We start from the raw sequence: 17,718 nt of genomic DNA, 5'->3' as shown, positions 1-17,718 counted from the left end.
TCTTTCGAAACCCGCTTCGCCCTTCGTCTAAGTCCATTGGGAGGTTTCTATGACGATTAATTTTTGAGTTCGATATCCCCACGGAGGGACCATAAACCCCTCAAGGAGCAATGGCCCCGGACCTTAACAACGAAGAACTTGCCGCAAAGGTCCGGGGGCTAAGAGAAGAGAATAAAGAAATCGCAGAGTGTCTACAAGCGCTCCAAGGGAGGCTCCGGCGGAGGAAAGCCTTTTCGAAAGAAAACATCATGGACGTGGCACCAAATGTTCTCGAAGCTGCTTCCTGCTCGACAGAGTTGGCTCATTTCTGCCACTCGAGGAGACGCCCCGGCGCGTCGGATGAGCCCCGAGAAGTCACGGTGGCTCGATTAGTGTATTTTTTCGAGCCGCCGAAAATAATGAATGTGGCTCCAGAGACGCACGATGCAGCAAAGTGCCCAACAGAGGTGGCACGTTTCTGTTATCCACGGAGACGCCTCGGCGCGTCAAATAATCCTCACGAAGTCCCCGTGGCCGAGCTCATCGACTTGTCAGAGCAGGCCGACGCTCCCAAAGGGGCTAACATCGTCGACTCAATTAGTCCGAGCCGCCGAACATTATGGATGTGGCACCAAGAGGCGCTCGAGTCAGTGAAGTGCCCAACAGAGGTGGCACGCTTCTGCTATCCACGTAGACGCCCCGGCGCGTCAAATAAGCCTCAAAAAGTCCCCGTGGGCGAGCTCATCGACTTGTCAGAACAAGCCGACGACCCCACTAGGCCTGACAACGTCGACCCGGGCCTTAACACAGTTTCAACCATTTAAAAACTGTAGGCAAAGTTCGAAAAGAAAACGAACAAAAGCTCGGCCACCGAAGAAGAGAGCCAAGTGGGTGGCTCAAACAAGAAAGAAGAAAAGAGACCGTTCGAACGGGTAATCCAAGGGCCAGCTCCCCTTATAAAGCGCCTAAGGATTGGCAGTGCCGCAATAAAACGTGCAACACTGCCAATCCGCGGTTCACGGAACCAGGTCTTCAGGATCTTAGGTGGCAGCCAGATTATGACCCAACTTCCGTCTCTCGTCTTCAGGAAGACGAAACCAACCGAGGGTCTACCCTCAAACGCGGGCGGCGACGCATTTCGGCCGTTTGAAGAGGGTGAAGACCACCCAATCTTCCGAGTGATGGACCTTTTGTAGACCGATCTTCACCGGGTGTGTGTTCCGCCCTCAGCATCAGAATCGGCATACACGCATGTACCACGGATTGACAGTGGCACACGTTTCATCGCGTCACTGCCAATCCTTCGGCGCCTTACAATGGGAGCTGACTCCGTTGGATTGCCCGTTCGAACGGGCTCATCTTCTTTCTTGTTTGAGCCATCCGCTTGGCTCTCTTCTTCGGTGGCCCAGTTTTTTTTCTCGAACTTTACATCCAGTTTTTAAATTATCAAAACTGTGTTCAGGCTCGGATCGACGTTGTATATATATATATGTGTGTGTGTGTGTGTGTGTGTGTGTGTGTGTGTGTGTGTGTGTGTGTGTGTGTGTGTGTGTGTGTGTGTGTGTGTGTGTGTGTGCGTGCGTGCTCCTTGTGCGATACCAAGCTGGAGGTGTCCCCCACTGAGGAGGGAGCGACTGGGTTCGGCCTCCAGGACTGGCGGCGCCCTCCAGAGTCCCGAGTCGCCCTCGAGGACAACCTCCAGGAGCTCGTGTCTTCCTGGAGGCAAGAGGAAGGATCTTGCTCCTCGGTCACCGAAGAAGTGACATCGTCCTCGTCATCTTCTTCGGTGCCGTGTGCCCAGCAGTTGTTGTCTCCCCATAGACAGAACATGCAGTTCTCTGGGTCTGGGATGAACTTTACATACATCTTCGTGGGCTGGTCCGTCCTTGAAGCTGAGGCTTCTTCGAGCTCCTCTTCAACGGGTTCCGGGCTTGTTATCCTTCTTGAATTAGTCCTTGGGATTGGGCTTCGTCTTCTGGCTGGAGTGGGCCGCGGGGGAAGTCTTCTCCAGAGTGGAAACCCTGGCCGCTCGATGACCCTCGTATCGAGCTCTTCTGGGCAGGAGCTCTTGGTTTCGAGTATCCGCCAAGCCTGGTGATATGGCCTCTTCCAGGCTCTAGCCTAGCTGCTGTGGGCGCCGTCGGTAATCATTCCTGTGACAAGTCTGGCCTTCCACGGTGTCGAGGCTCAGCAGGTGTGACTCCGCTTGTCGCTTCTCCTTTTGCTACCGATGCTGATGGTCAGTCGGTCGAGCGAGTGGCAAACAAAAGGCGAAATGTCTTGAAGAGGCGAATCATAAAACTCTGTAGTTGGTAATTGACACGCATACACACACACAAACAGACACACACACACATATACACACACACGCACGCACGCACGCACACACACATATACACGCACACACGCGCGCACACACACACACACACGAGCACACACACACACACGTATACGCAAACATACTCATATCCAAAAGCACACGTAGATACACTCACACTGATGCACACGCAAACATATTCACTCACACATACTCTCTCTCTCACACACACACACACACACACACACACACACACACACACACACACACACCTCGTGGAGCTGTGGTTAGAGTTCTTGCCTGCCACTATGGCGGTCCAGGTTCCACTCCCGCTCTGGGCTGAAATAATTTCAATATCGCTAAGAAAATGAGAGTGATGAGTGAGGAGAATGGAGGAGAAATAAGGAAGGATGAAGTGAAGGCAGCTGAAGACGATGAAAGCAGATAAGGCACCTGGTCTGGATGGATGCCATGCAGAATGTCTAAAAAAAGGAGGTACAGTGATGGTGGACTGGTTGGTGAGGTTATTTAATGTTTGCTGGAGAGAAGGTTGAGTGCCGGAGGACTGGAGGAGTGCTTGTGTAGTTCCACTTTACAAGGGAAAGGGGGGCAAGTGTGAATGTAGTAGTTTCAGAGGGATTAGCTTGTTAAGTGTAGTTGGGAAGGCTTATGGGAGGACCTTGAATGAGAGGATTAGGAGAGGAACAGAGGGAGTAATTGGTGAGGAACAGTGTGGATTTAGGACAGGTAGAGGTTGTGTAGATCAGATTTTTGTGGTAAGACAGATATGTGAGAAAGCTAAAGGAAAGGGGAAGGATGTTTTTTGGGCCTTTATGGATTTGGAAAAGGCTTACGATAGGGTAGACAGAAAGGCACTGTGGGAGGTTATGAGGATATACGGGATAGGAGGAAAGCTTCTCGGAGCTGTCAAGAGTTTTCATGAGAGTAGTAGAGCTTGTGTCAGGATTAGAAATGGAGAGAGTGAGTGGTTTGAGGAAAAGGTGGGACTTCCTCAAGGATGCGTTATGTCGCCCTGGCTGTTCAACTTATACATGGATGGGGTAGTGCGAGAGGTAAATGCAAGGGTAGTGGGTCAGGGATTGGAGATGGTTAAAGAAAATGGAGAAAAGTGGGAGGTGAGCCAGCTGTTGTTTGCGGACGATACTGCATTTGTGGCAGGATCGGAGGAGGGACTGAGGAAGTTGGTGACAGCGTTTGGGAGAGTGTGATGGAAGAAAGCTGAAGATAAATGTGGGTAAAAGTAAGGTGATGAGATGTACAAAGGGTGAAAGTGGCAGTAATCTGGAAGTGAGCATTAAGGGAGAGGAACTGGAGGAAGTGGATAGTTTTAGATACTTGGGTGCAAATGTGGCAGGAAAAGGTGGAGTGAAGGTGGAAGTAGAATGTAGATTGAGAGAAGCGAGTAAATGCCTTAGTGGATTAAAAAGTGTAATGAGGAATAGAAATTTGGGAATGGATGCTAAGAGGAGGTTATATGAAGGAGTGATTGTGCCAACAGCACTGTATGGAGCAGAAACATGGAACATAATAGAGGAAGAGAGAAGGAGCTTGAATGTGTTTGAGATGAGGTGTCTGAGAAGTATGATGGGGGTTACTAGGCTAGATAGAGTGAGAAATGAGGAGATGAGGAGGAGAACAGGGGTGGAAAGGGAGTTGGGAGATAGGGTTGATGAAAGAGTATTAGGATGGCTTGGACACATGGAAAGAATGAGTGAAGAAAGACTAGTAAAGGAGGTATGGAAGGCAGATGTGGAGGGAGTGAACATGAGGGGACGTCCTAGGATGAGATGGATGGATGGGGTGAAGGGGGCTTTGGGGAAGAGGGGAATATCTGTTGAGGAAGGACGGGAGAGGACAGAAGACAGGGGTGAATGGAGAATGGTTGTATATGGAAGATGTTGTGATGCATGAGGTGGAATGGACGGGGGGATGGGGGTTGAGGTAGTGTGCGTGAGCAAAATTTTGACGCAGCCCGAAGGGATTTCTCCCCGTCTTCTCCTTTATATGGGGGGACGGAGGGGGGGGGTCTCCGATTTAATGAAGCGGCCTTGCTGTGGATGTGCTGTGTTTTGCGACACTGCTTCTGACCCAGGGCAGTGGACAAGGTGCAGGGATGACCCGTCATCTAGGAGGTGCTAAGATGGGAGGGAGGGTGGAGGGGTGTGGAGTGTTTTCAGGGATGGAATGGGTGGGAATGATTTTATGCCTTTTTCTTTTTGGCTACCTCCCTAGTAAGGGGGAAAGAGCCTTGGTATATGTATGTATGCTTCGCTGCGGGGTGTTACTCCAACTCTCGTGGGCGAGGAGTTGGGTGTGTGTGTGCGTGTAAGGTCACAGTATTACCCATAGATCAGTCATGTGAGCTCTCAGCTCTTATCCGGGAGGTTAATAACTGTCGATCACGATTCCAACACGTGATACAAGACCAAGGTGAATCAAATACGCATACACAGACACGCACACAAGAGCGCACGCACACATTCCCATAATGCAACAAAGGCAAAAACATTTTCGGAAAGGTCAACATTTTTCCTCTCAGCCAAAAATCTCTCTCGATTTTTCTCTCTCTCTCTCTCCTTTTCCCATCAATCTTTGTTATTATTCTCATACTAAGACTCTTCGCCCTCTACTCCTTCCTCTTCTTTCACCATCTCATCTTATTCTTTGTTTTCTCTTTCCTCAAATTCTACGTTTTACTTTTTTATCTCTTGTTTCCTCTCCTCCTTCTTTCTTTATCCTTCTTCCTCTTCTTCTCCTTTCTCTTCACCATATGTCGACCCCATCACTTTCATTTCAGTTCCCTTCATCTCTGTGTAATTACTGATTTAATTCTGTTTACTGTTCCCTTGTATTCTTTTGTATTTCTTCTGCCACTTACGAATTCCTTTACTTAAGTATGTTTCCACCATATCTTCTGTTATGAGTTAGTAATGTTTCTCAATGGGGGTGAATGAAACTGGTAAAGAATTTTCTTCGTTTCATCTTCACTAATTCTCTACAACGTTATTGTCTTCGGTACACCAGAGAACTCCCGCCTGGTATCCCCAATCTACTCACAAAGCCATCTCTGTTCCGACGTCACTACTTAATACATGCAATAATCTTGATTGTCACGAATAAATGCCTCCCGTAAGGGCGTGACTTTTCTCCCAGGTACCAATAATTTTTTCTTCTCCTCCACCCTTCTTCAATCAGAAAGACTCTTACACCGTCTTAAGCAATACTGCTTACACAAGCAATCTCAACATCGAAGCGGAATGATTTAGTTAACATATTGTCACCTCTTCATTAAAATCTGTACCCTAGCTTTTGTTTACAAACTTTAGATGGTGAGCGACATTATGCAACTCTTTCGCGGCTATTGTTTTCTAGACATCTAACCCGGAAAAATGAAATTCTCGCCACCTACCCCTCTATCTACTTACTTGTCTACCTTTATCTACCAGCCTCTTACACCATATCATTTTCCTGGTTCCCTTTAGCCTCTTTTTTCCTCTTCTCTTTCTACTTTCTCTATTTTCTTTTCTCCCACCCTTTCTGGCGGGGAAGAAGGGGAAGAAGGGGATGAAAGGAAAGAAGAAGGGGAAGGAATTGAATTGAATAATTGGGATTTATCTGTCGTCGCAACATCAATGGTCATTGATGCCGTAGTATTTATGATTAAGAAAAGGAAATGGTAAAAAGCTTAAAAAATAAATAAAATAAAAAAAGATTGAAATCTAAAGATCATTGAGAAGATCAATAGCACTAAGAAGATTTAAAATAGACTTTATATTGCAGTTACATCCCAGAACACTTCGAGGGGACAGATCTCCTTCATCTCTGTGTTTTGACAAATATTGTTGTCTTTCTTCATCATAACTGGAGCATTCCACCATAATGTGTCTGATGGTCATAGGAACTAGGCAATCATTACAAAATGGAGGAGGACTGCCCTCCATTAGAAAGCCATGGGATAACCTAGAGTGACCAATCCTCAACCGGCTAAGGGTTACTTCCTGTTTTCTGTTCAGTAATGTATAAGACCAAGGATGAATAGTATCAGTAATCTTTCTCATCTTGTTACCAGCCTCAAGATCCCATTGGAACTGCCAAAGAGATGAGATTTTGGCTTTGATTAGAGGGATATACTCTTCATAAGGTATATGCTGTAAGCGAGGTAAGGGTGAGAGAGCGGCTTCCTTGGCCAATTTATCGGCCTGTTCATTTCCTGGTACTCCGACATGTGCTGGAACCCAGCAGAAATTTATTTCATTACCTCGACTCTCGATTAAAAAAAGCCATTCTAAGATCTTTAAAACTATTGGGTGCCTTGAGTCGAATTGTTCTAGAGACTGCAAGACACTCTGAGTCACTAAAAATTGTAAAACATTTGCCTCTCTTTTTCATGGAGGATATAATGTCCACGGCGGACAGTATTCCCGTCAGTTCGGCAGTGAAATTAGATGATGTATCAGGCAAGGTGCCCTTACGATTAAAATCATTTGAAAATATTCCAAAACCAACACCTGCGCTAGTTTTGGAGCCATCAGTAAAAACAAACACAGAGGTTGATTGATTTATGGAATTTTTGGCTCGAAGGCCAAGCGCCGGAGCTGGTAGGCCATTCAGCACATATTTATCTTATGGATAAAAATTCAAGTAAAACATTTAAAACAATAAACATTCACGAACACACATCAACAACATACATTCACAAGCATTCATATACACAATTTTAAATTTCATAAAATAAATTTATGTCTTTTAAAACTTTAAAACATTCTTCAAACGAGCTTCCTCCCCTAAAATTTGTTTAAAAGATAAATCTGTTAAAAAATTTGCCCTGCGCTTGTTAGAGAATGCAGGGCACTGAACTACAATGTGTTTAATTGTCAAAATTACTTGGCAAGTGGGACATTGGGGGGCCAGCCTTTCTGCTCCACTTGCCATCAAAAATCTATGAGTGATATAGGAATGGCCAATTCTCAATCTTGTCAAGACAATACTTGACCTTCTGTCCAAAGGAGGACACTTCCAAGGGTTCACCAAGGGGTGAATCTCTTTTAGTTTATAACTACCGTCCAGCCTTGTCCATTCTTCTTGCCCCTTTCCCATTGTGTAACAATGACTCACTTCTTTGAAGTCCGTATGTGGGACTTTTCAGTCTGTTACACGGCTGAGCCTAGTGGTGGCTTTGGCTGCAGCATCAGCCTGTTCATTTCCAGAGATACCCACATGGGACGGCACCCAGCAAAAGTTTACTTTTATTTTCTTTCTGTTGTTGATTAGAATTAACCAGTCCTGTATTTCTTGGATTAAAAAGTGAAGAGGTAAAAATGTATTTACAGAGGATAAAATGCTCATGAAGTCTGTAAAAATAACAACGTTCTTGTTGCATGGAACAGAATTAAAAACAAATTTGAGGGCGTTGCTGACTGCCTGCAGTTCAGCCATAAAAACAGAGCTAAAATCAGGCAATTTTCTCTTTAAAACTGTGCTATCACATACAACAGCACAACCAACACCATCTTGGGATTTTGATCCATCTGTATAAATAAAAATTGAATCAGCATGCACTGATAAATGTTCTAAAAATTCACTTTTTAGCTCTACAGCACTTCTATTTTTCTTCTTTTTAAGAGGACATATTTCAGTGGGGCATTGGTTCCAAGGAGGGAATTTGGGAGGCGTGATCTCAGCAATTGTGTTAGGAACAAGTCCTACCTTCTCTGTCCCAACTTCACATCTCACTTCTAAAGGTTTCGGTAGAGTACTTTTCCTTGGAGCTCTGTCTACCAGCTGCTTTACAAATTTGAAGTTTGGATTCTGTTTGGATGTCAAGACCCGAGATATATATCTAAGGCTTAATTCCTCCCTGCAAATATAGAGGGGAGGAATTCCTGCGTCCACATACAAGTTATCCACTGGAGATGTTCTATAGGCTCCCTAACAGATCCGTAAAGCCATATTGTGGACTATATCAAGCTTTTTCAGTGAACTTTTACATGCAGATTCCATAAATTTGACATCCATAATCCATTTTCCTAAGGCACAATGATTGGTAAAGCCTTATTAAAGTTACACGATCTGCTCCCCAGTTGAAATGAGACACTACCTTTAGTATATTAAGTCGCTGTTTAACAGTGTATACAACCTCGTTTATGTGATTTGTGGATGTCAGCCTTTTATCCAATACCAGACCCAAGTATTTTACTTGATCTTCATACGGTAATATGACACCCTCTAAGAATAGTGTTGGTATTTCTTCCTTGCGTCTTAGTCTGGAAAACCTTATGGCTTTGATTTTTTCAGCAGAGAATGTGAAGCCCCAGCTATTAGCCCATGCTGTTGCTAAGTTAATAACCTCTTGAATCTTTTGGCCCGTTTCTAATGTTGTCGATTTGCTGCACACAGCAGCGAAGTCATCAGCATAAGCCAATCCATGAACTCCTGTGGGAACTTGTTCTAATAAACTATTAATGGCTATGCTGAAGAGTGTAGGACTCAGAACACTTCCTTGGGGAATCCCTTCCTCTTGAAGATATGCACAAGAGAAAGAAGAGCCCACTCGGACTTTTAGATAACGGTCAGATAAGAAGTCCTTTAACCAACTGAACATATTACCCCCGATACCCCACTCTGCAACTTGCTTCAGAATGCCTCCCCGCCAGGTAGTATCGTAGGCATTTTTCAAGTCAAAAAAACACACCAATGCTCGAGTTCTGAATTGTGAAGGCATTCTGAATCTCACGAGTGATAAAAAGTAAGGGGTCCAGAGTGCATTTATTCCTTCTAAATCCAAACTGTCTGTTAGATAGGAGATTTTCAGATTCCAAAAAACAAACTAAACGCGTATTAACCATTCTTTCATAGATCTTACAAATGCAGTTTGTGAGAGCAATAGGTCTGTAACTTTGTGGATCATGAGAGTCTTTTCCTGCCTTTAAGATTCCTATGATGATTGAAGTCTTCCAAGATTTAGGAGAAGATTCAGAAGACCAAAATTTGTTCAGCACATTTAAGAGGAATTTCTTCGACAATATGGATGTGACCAACCATGGATTAAAGAATGTCATCCTCTCTAGGAGAGGTTGGGGAGGATAGAGATAAAGCATGATCCATTTCATCCAAGGTGAAGAGAAGATTATATGCCTCCGAGTTCGTATTGGTAGGAGGAATAATCGTGGTCTTGGCTCTAATTCTTCTAAAATTATCTGAATAATGTAGAGGGCTTGAAATATCAGCATAATGTCTTCCAAAAGCCTCTGCTACTTCTCTTGTATCTGATATAAAAGAGTCATTTATCTTCACAATGGGTAAAGGGTTGATTTATGGAATTTTTGGCTCGAAGGCCAAGCACCGGAGCCGGTAGTCCATTCAGCGCATATTTATCTTTTAGATTAAAAAAAATAAATAAATAAAAATCAAATTCAAGTAAAACAGTTAAAACATTAAACATTCACGAACACACATCAACAACATACATTCACAAGCATTCATATACACAATTTTAAATTTCATAAAATAAATTTGTCTTTTAAAAACTTTAACACATTCTTCACACGAGCTTCCTCCCCTAAAACTCCTTTAAAAGATAAATCTGTTAAAAAATTTGTCCCGCGCTTATCAGAGAATGCAGGGCACTGAGCTAAAATGTGTTTAATTGTTAAAACTACTTGGCAAGTGGGACATTGGGGGGCCAGCCTCTCTGCTCCACTTGCCATCAAAAATCTATGAGTGATATAGGAATTGATTGATTGATTGATTAATTAGAGTGGGCAAAAGCCCGGCACAGGGTCGTTGGACCATTCGTGCCATGGGATAAAATAGATAACGAGATTAAAATATTAGATTCTAAAAATTAAAACAACTACAACGTTATTGTCTGACTAATTATTAAAATAATCTACGAAATATATACGAAGCCTAGACATTAAGTAGCGAACTACAATAGAAGTAAGATTACCAATACATAGGTACGACACAGTTAAGATTAAATATAATAGAATAAATTAACGTCTTTTAAAAATCCTACAAGGGGTTGTATTATGGGTGTAGCACCAAGCATCTTACGGAGGTCACGAGGGAGGCCCCACTTCCGCCGCCAAGGCTCGTAGTATCTGCACTCGAGCAGGAAATGACGAACGGAAAAGGGAGAGCCACACCTCTCGCAAGAAGGGGGAATCCGGGGAAGAGAGAATAAAAATTCGTGGGTTATCTTTGTATGTCCAATACGTAAACGGTTTAAAAGTTTCGGATAGAAACGGTTGTGGTGGGAAAGAAGTGGCCAGCGATCTGCAGAACATTTTATGCTCCGTAGCTTTTGGTTCGTTCTAATATTGTCCCAGGTGGTGTCAAACTTTCTACGCACGCGGGAGATGGTAGTGCGGATGTCGGAAAAGGGAGAGTCCCCGCGCGATGGTAAGGGACGGGCCACCGCAGATTTGGCCGCTCTGTCCGCCTTCTCATTGCCAATGATACCAACGTGTCCAGGGGACCAGCAGAATCGGACAGTTTTTTCCCTGGCTGCTGTTCTCGTTAGCCACTCTTGGATCTCAGATATCACGGGGTGGGACGGAATAAAATTAGTAAGTGCTAAAATTGATGATTGAGAGTCGCTATAAATGGTAAAATCATTAAAATCTGAATTAAGAATAAAGTGCTTCAAAGCGAGTAAAATTGCGTAAAGTTCAGCCGTAAAGACAAATGAGGTGAAGGGTAATTTTGCCGTGAAAGTTTGAGACGATGTTACGACTGCGCAGCCCACACCAGCGGGAGATTTTGACCCGTCAGTATAGACCGCGATGGAGTCGGCATGTGATTCTTTATGCTCCTCAAACGAGGCAGCAACGATGTAGGGCAGGTGTCCACTTTTTGATTGTTCCATGGGGCAGAACTCGGGAATGGGCTTGCACCAAGGTGGGGTATCAAAGTTTCTGGATTCGGACACCTTAAGGGGGCAGTCGCTTCCCTCCTCAAGTAGACGGAGCGCGCGTATGTGTGCTGGGACTGAAGCCGATCTTTTGGTGTTGTATGTATCCCCGAGTCTCACGTTATTAACCACGTCAAAAGATGGTATCTTTCTGAACGATTTGCACTTGAAGTAAAAGGAGAGTAAAAGTTGCTCCCTTCGGTTAGAGAGCGGCAAATCGCCAGAGAGGACGTAGAGGGATTCGACAGGAGAGGTACGGTAGGCACCAGTACACAGTCGCAAAGCCTGGTGGTGTACTGTATCGAGGGAGCGGAGGGACGTCGCACTTGCCGAGGAATAGATCTGGCACGCGTAATCCAGCCGTGATCTTATGAGGGCGTGGTATAATCTGAGGAGCGAAGGCTGGTCCGCTCCCCAGTCGCGTCCAGAAACCGTCTTTAAAATGTTGAGGGCGGAGAGGGAAGATTGTCTAAGATTGAGTATGTGGTTGTTCCAAGTAAGGTTTTGGTCAAAAATGACCCCAAGAAACTTAGTCGACTGCTCATAGGGTATTGGAATGCCTCCCAGAATAATATGTGGAGGAACTTTCTGGCGCGGTCGTTGTTGAGACTTGCAAAAGTGCATCGCCACCGTCTTCGATGAGGAGAATCGGCAGCCTCTGCGAGAGGCCCAGGAAGTAGCAGCATTTACACCGCTCTGAGTGCGTGTGATTGCTGTGAAAAGGTTTATGGAGGAGAAGTACAAAAGGAAGTCATCAGCGAAGAGTGAGCACTGGAGTGAAGTGTCTGCCTCAGCAACCGCCTGGACTATTCCATTGATGCTGACCAAGAACAAGGTGGGGCTGATGACGCTGCCTTGGGGGACACCTTGCTCCTGGGGTTTGGGCGACGAATATGCTCCACCGATCTTCACTCTCAGAGTCCTATCTGATATGAAAGCTCGAAGGAAGGAAAACATCCTACCCCTTACTCCCATCTCGAGGAGGTTCATCAAGATACCCCCTCTCCAAGTCGTGTCGTACGCCTTCTCCAGGTCGAAGAAGACGGCGATGGTATTCATGTTGCGCACTAGGGCGTCCTGCACGTGTGTCGAAAAACGGAGTAGAGGACCTAAGGTGGAGCGGTGTCGACGAAAGCCGAATTGGTAAGGGGTGAGGTGGTCTCTACTCTCCAGGTAGTGGGTAAGTCGAAGGTTGACCATCCTCTCAAATATCTTGCATAATACACTCGTCAGGGCGATCGGCCGGTAACTAGAAGGGATCTGGTGATCCTTGCCTAGCTTGGCTATGGGGATGATCGTAGACAATCGCCAAGATAATGGTAAGAGACCAGAGTACCAAATCCTGTTATATATTGCTAGAAGGGTTATGAGAGTCTCCGAAGGAAGGTGTTTAATCATGTCCACACTAATCGTGTCGTCGCCTGGGCTAGTATTCGGCGTCTGGTCGATAGCATGCTTGAGTTCGCGGAGGGAGAAGGGCAGATTGTAAGTTTCAGTGTCGGTAGGAGCGTGGTCATCAGAATTCGTCACGTGATCCGGTAGCTGGAGTTCTCGATGTAGGGCAGTAGAGCTGGAAATACGGGAGAAGTGTGTGGCGAGTTCCTCGGCCACCTCGCACGGGTCTGAGATAACGGTGTTATTTATAAGGAGAGACGGTTGAGGAGATGGTATGTACCTGCCGGAAAGCTTCTTCACTCGGTTCCAAACTGACGCCGAAGGCGTCGACGTTTTAATGGTCGATACGTAGTTCTGCCATGATATGCGCTTCGCCTCCTTCATATACTTTCGTTTGGTCGCAACCGCTTTCTGGTATACCATCTTATTGGTCTCCGTCGGAAGGCGACGGAAACGCCGGTAGCAGGAACGAGCGGTGTCACGAAGCTTCCGGCAGGTGTTGTCCCACCAGGGAACAGGTGGTCTGCCAATCGGTGGGCGGCTAACCGGTATAGAACCGCCGGCGGCGTTAAGAATAATTGAGACGAATTGATTATAAGCTTGAATCGGGTCATCCACTCGCAAGTCACTTAGTTCGGAGCACAGCTCCCCAAAGAGTGGCCAATTTGCCGCTTTCAACTTCCACCTTTGGGGCTGGGAGATGGGGGGAGGAGAAACACGAGAGACTACTATCGGGTAGTGGTCGCTGCCGTGTAAATCCGCACACACCCTCCAGGAGAAGTCCACGAGGACCGCTGAAGTGCAGATTCCGAGGTCCAGGACAGAAGTAGTGTTGAGGAAGATGTTATGATAAGTCGGGTTTTCATCGTTAATGAGGGAGACCTCGTTCTCCTCTAAAAGTTTTTCAATGGCGCGGCCCTTCTCGTTACGGGAAGAGCTATGCCACAAAGGACTGTGTGCGTTCAGATCACCAAGAATGATAAATGGGGGTGGGAGTGCATCGACAAGTTCTTGGATGTCGGAAGCATTAACGCTAGAGCTTGGTGGCAGGTATAGGGAGCAGATTGTGTAGCTCTTGCTAAGGATGGCCCGTACAGCGGTCGCCTGGAGAGTTGTGCGCAAAGGGATGGTTGAATGCTGAACGCTTGCGTGGACGACTATTGCAGCACCGCCCCTGCTTGGAGAACCGGCTGCAGGAACGGTACCGTAGAACCTGTAGTTCATACCTAGATTATAGTGACTGGAGGGAAGCATAGTTTCTTGAAGACAGACAACTCCGGGGTTGTGTTCACGGAGGAGGTACTTCAATTCCTCCCCGTTCGCACGAAGACCTCGGATGTTCCATTGAAGGAGTGTCGTGGGTGGTGAGAATTTAAAGAATTAATTAGAGTGCCGCCCCCCGATGGGGGACGGCTTAAGTTGGCCATCATGGGGTTTACGAGATTCGCGTCCCATAGGAGTTTTTTGAGGTAAGGTCTTGGCTCTCTGGTCTCTTTCTTTCGGTCTTTGTTCTGGTGATTTAGAAGATGGATTGGGATTAGGTGGCGGTTGTTTCCTCGACGGATCTGGCGTGGTTTTGATAGGGTGAGGTTGTGTAAGCTTTTTATTGGATTTGGGGGACAATGAGGGAGGAGGCTGAAGGGAGGTGTTGGAGGGCGCGGTCTTGGATGGGCGGTCGTTCGAGTCGCCGTCGGGCAGGGGTCGTTTCTGGGGAAGCTTCTTGCCGGAAAGGGCAGGGTGATGTTTAGGTAACTGCGGGAATGATGGAAGGTCCAAGAGCGAAGTTGTGGAGTTGCTTGGGCTCTTCATCATAACGTCTTCGGTGTCAGGAATCTCCCCATCCTGCACAGACGACGGGGTGGAAATGGATGTCATCTGGGGGAAGTCACTCATTGATGAAGAGTTTGCGCTAGATTGCGCCAATGGGGGCTGAGAGCACGATTGTCCCGAAGAGGGGGGCTTTTTCTCAAAGGATGGTGTGGGCGATCTAGAGACCTTAGTTGAAGATTTTGATGACTTGCTAGGCTTAGAGTTGTTCTGGGGCAATTGTGACTTACTGGCTTCAGGGCGCTTCTTCGGTGATCTATCAGAAGACATTACGGGTCGAGAAGAAGGATTAACTGGATCCAGAGTGCCAAGATTGGGTGTATTTGTCAGATGTGGAGGGGGAGAATCAAGTATGAGATTACCGTCGGTGACGCGAGATATGACACGTTGGGAGGTCGACTGGCGTGAAGATTGAGAGGATTGTGCGGGGACGGTCGCGGCGGATGATGTGGTATCCGGATGTGATGATGAGGGAAGGAGCGACGGGTTAGCCTTTACTGAAGCCTTCGTTGCCGATGCGTAAGATGTGGGGCGCTGACCCCCCCGTAGGATGGCTGCCGCACCGCGAAAGCTGGTTCGGTTATTGTACGCAGTTTCCGAGACCAGTCTTTGCCAGGAGTGTTCCTCACACTCCCTCGAGAATGTGCGGTGAGTGCCATTACAAGCAGCGCAGTTTGGCGCAAGATCGCAGCATTCACCCTCAGTGACGTGGGATGGTTTGGCGCAGTTGCGGCAGAGGGCAGGAGAACTACAGATCTTGGAGGAGTGACCGTACCGCAGGCAGCGGGTGCATGTCCTTGGCGATTGAACGTAGGACCTAACCGTACAGCGGTGGGGCCCAATCACGATCACGTCTGGGGGATTTGAGTCGGAGAATTTTAATATTATCAGCGGTGTTGGGACAAACTTTTGTTCTTCTGGGCTATACTTGGATACTACGTGGGCATCCAAGACGTTCTGGGGGCACATGTTAAGAAGGATAGTGGTTGGAAGGCTACTAAGGGAAGAGTTAAAAATCTTACCCTTTGAGCCATTATAGTCATCATATGGAGAAATCTTGAGGATTCCGCTGCCATAAAAATCTCCGGACGTACCCTGGAGCATAAATCCCTGGTGGGGTTTTACCTTCATTAGGTAGGTGTTGCGACCAAAGCGCGTGAAGGTTTCTGGAGTGAGTGGAGGGTTGGCGATCATTTTGTTGATCATATTAAATACTAGGACATCGTTACTGCCCTCCTCGACAGTCACTAGGTTATACACGGGGGCTAAAGCATAGGGATGGGGACGTTCAGGGAGCTCGGGAGTAAGGTATGTATCATTAGGGACGAAGTCATCGTCTTGTTCTTCAATATTTGATATTTTTAGGATGGAACATTTCAAGGTCGAATCCGCGATTTTATTACCATTGAGGGCAACGCTGGCTGCAATGCATTCTGATGGAGCTAAGAAACGCACATAAAAGTTGTTATAATTTGACTTAACACGAAGAGAAATACGTTCGATAGTACCAAAAGGGGTAACTAGCTTCATGAGCTCGAAAAAGTTTAGGCGCCTTGGGGCATGTTCGATGCCAAGGAGTCTTTTATTCGGGGTAGACGACGCTGTCTTACCAGCTGCGTCAGCTGGAGCCGGATTTGGGGGGCCGGCCACCCCACTACAAGATTTTTTCATGATTGGCTGCCAGGGCCAGGTTGTAGTGAGGATAGGGAGGACGGCACCAGGCGGAGCCTCACGCCTGGGCTAGGACTTGGATCGTAATCCTACTGCACTGGCTTACCGTGCTGCAATGCAGGCGCCCTTCGAGGTGGCATGATACCCTGCCACCAACAAACCTATTGGCAGGGACGCATTACCGTAGGATGGGTGTAGCGCCGCTACTGAGAGGGGCGGTTGAAAGTTAGGTCGGAGGGAGGGGACAGCAAGCGGAAGAGAAGGGAAGAGTGGAAAAGGAAGTCTAAGAGGAAGCCCTGTGCGGGGAAACAAGAGCCCCGCCCGGGGATCGGCATTAGTCGCCTCTTACGACACGCAGCCGACGTGGCGGGGGCTATATTCTATACTACACCCCCTAGCCCCAGGGGGTTAGCAGCTGAAGGAGAGGGAGAGCTAACTGAAGGAGGGTGCTGTAATGACCCAGTGTCTTCTGATGGGGAAGCAGATTGTATAAATTTGGATGACTCCAGTATAGTTGTAGATGACCTGAAGGAAAGAAGGTCAAAAAGGAAGAGATGTATAGACAAATGTACTGGTGTTATTAAATCAATCCTTGATAAAGTGTACAATCTCAAAGAAATAGACTATTTAGATGAATTACACAAGGAGCTCTTATCTCTTGATTCTCAGATAGAATCACAGTTACCAATGAAGGATGGCATAACAACATTAGTCACTCCAAAGAAAAGGAAAAAGGACAATGACCATGACGATTTTGCACCTCTTCCAAAACGTGGCTGTGGAAGGCCTAAGCAAAAATTCTCATCAAGATTTGGAAAGCATGCTGAAAATATGCGTAAACACTTCAATGTCAATGTTCCATTAGTGTCTGAGGTACTACCACGTCCCAAAAATCAATGTCCAGAAAATGTCATCAATCTTGATGCTGATGAGGCTGTACAATCTAAAGCTTCTAGTTGTCCTGTTCAAAAAGATGTTGAACCCGATGATGATAATATAACAATTGTTGTCAGTGATCATGAAACAGTCAGTGATGATAACGATTTGTGGAAGAATGTAAATAGCCACAGTCTCACCATTGAAGATAGGGCAACTGTTCTCTGGAAAAGAGGGTGGCTCAATGACAGGATTATTAATGCTAGTCTATCAATTCTGTCAGATAAGTTTTATAGTATCTGTGGCTTTGAAAACACTTTAACTTTAGCTAGTGTTAGGGGCAGTGCTGATTCACCTGCCACATCTAAAGGTGTACAAATTCACCATGTTGGAAACCACTGGATTATGTCAGTGGGACAACCTAATGATGATGTAGCTGTAACTGTATACGATTCATTGGCACCTCGTATGTCTCTCTCACTTAGAAGTCAAATTGTAAAGTTATATAGAATCTTTGCAACTGGTGTTGATGGTCTTATAAAAGTTAGAATGCTTACACCTCAAAGACAACCAGATGGCGCATCATGTGGTCTTTTCTCCATTGCTAATGTTTTAGCTGTGTGTGAAGGCATTGATCCTTTGTCAGTAACATCTGATGTTAGTAAAATGAGGGAACACCTTGTAGTATGTCTTGAAAAGGGAGATTTCACCATGTTTC

Source organism: Oratosquilla oratoria, unplaced genomic scaffold, assembly GCF_046742065.1.
Source record: "Oratosquilla oratoria isolate Oo_2021 unplaced genomic scaffold, ASM4674206v1 SCAFFOLD104, whole genome shotgun sequence".
NCBI lineage: Eukaryota > Metazoa > Arthropoda > Malacostraca > Stomatopoda > Squillidae > Oratosquilla > Oratosquilla oratoria.
The sequence above is the reverse complement of the archived record's forward strand: the minus strand, read 5'-3'. Positions refer to the sequence as shown.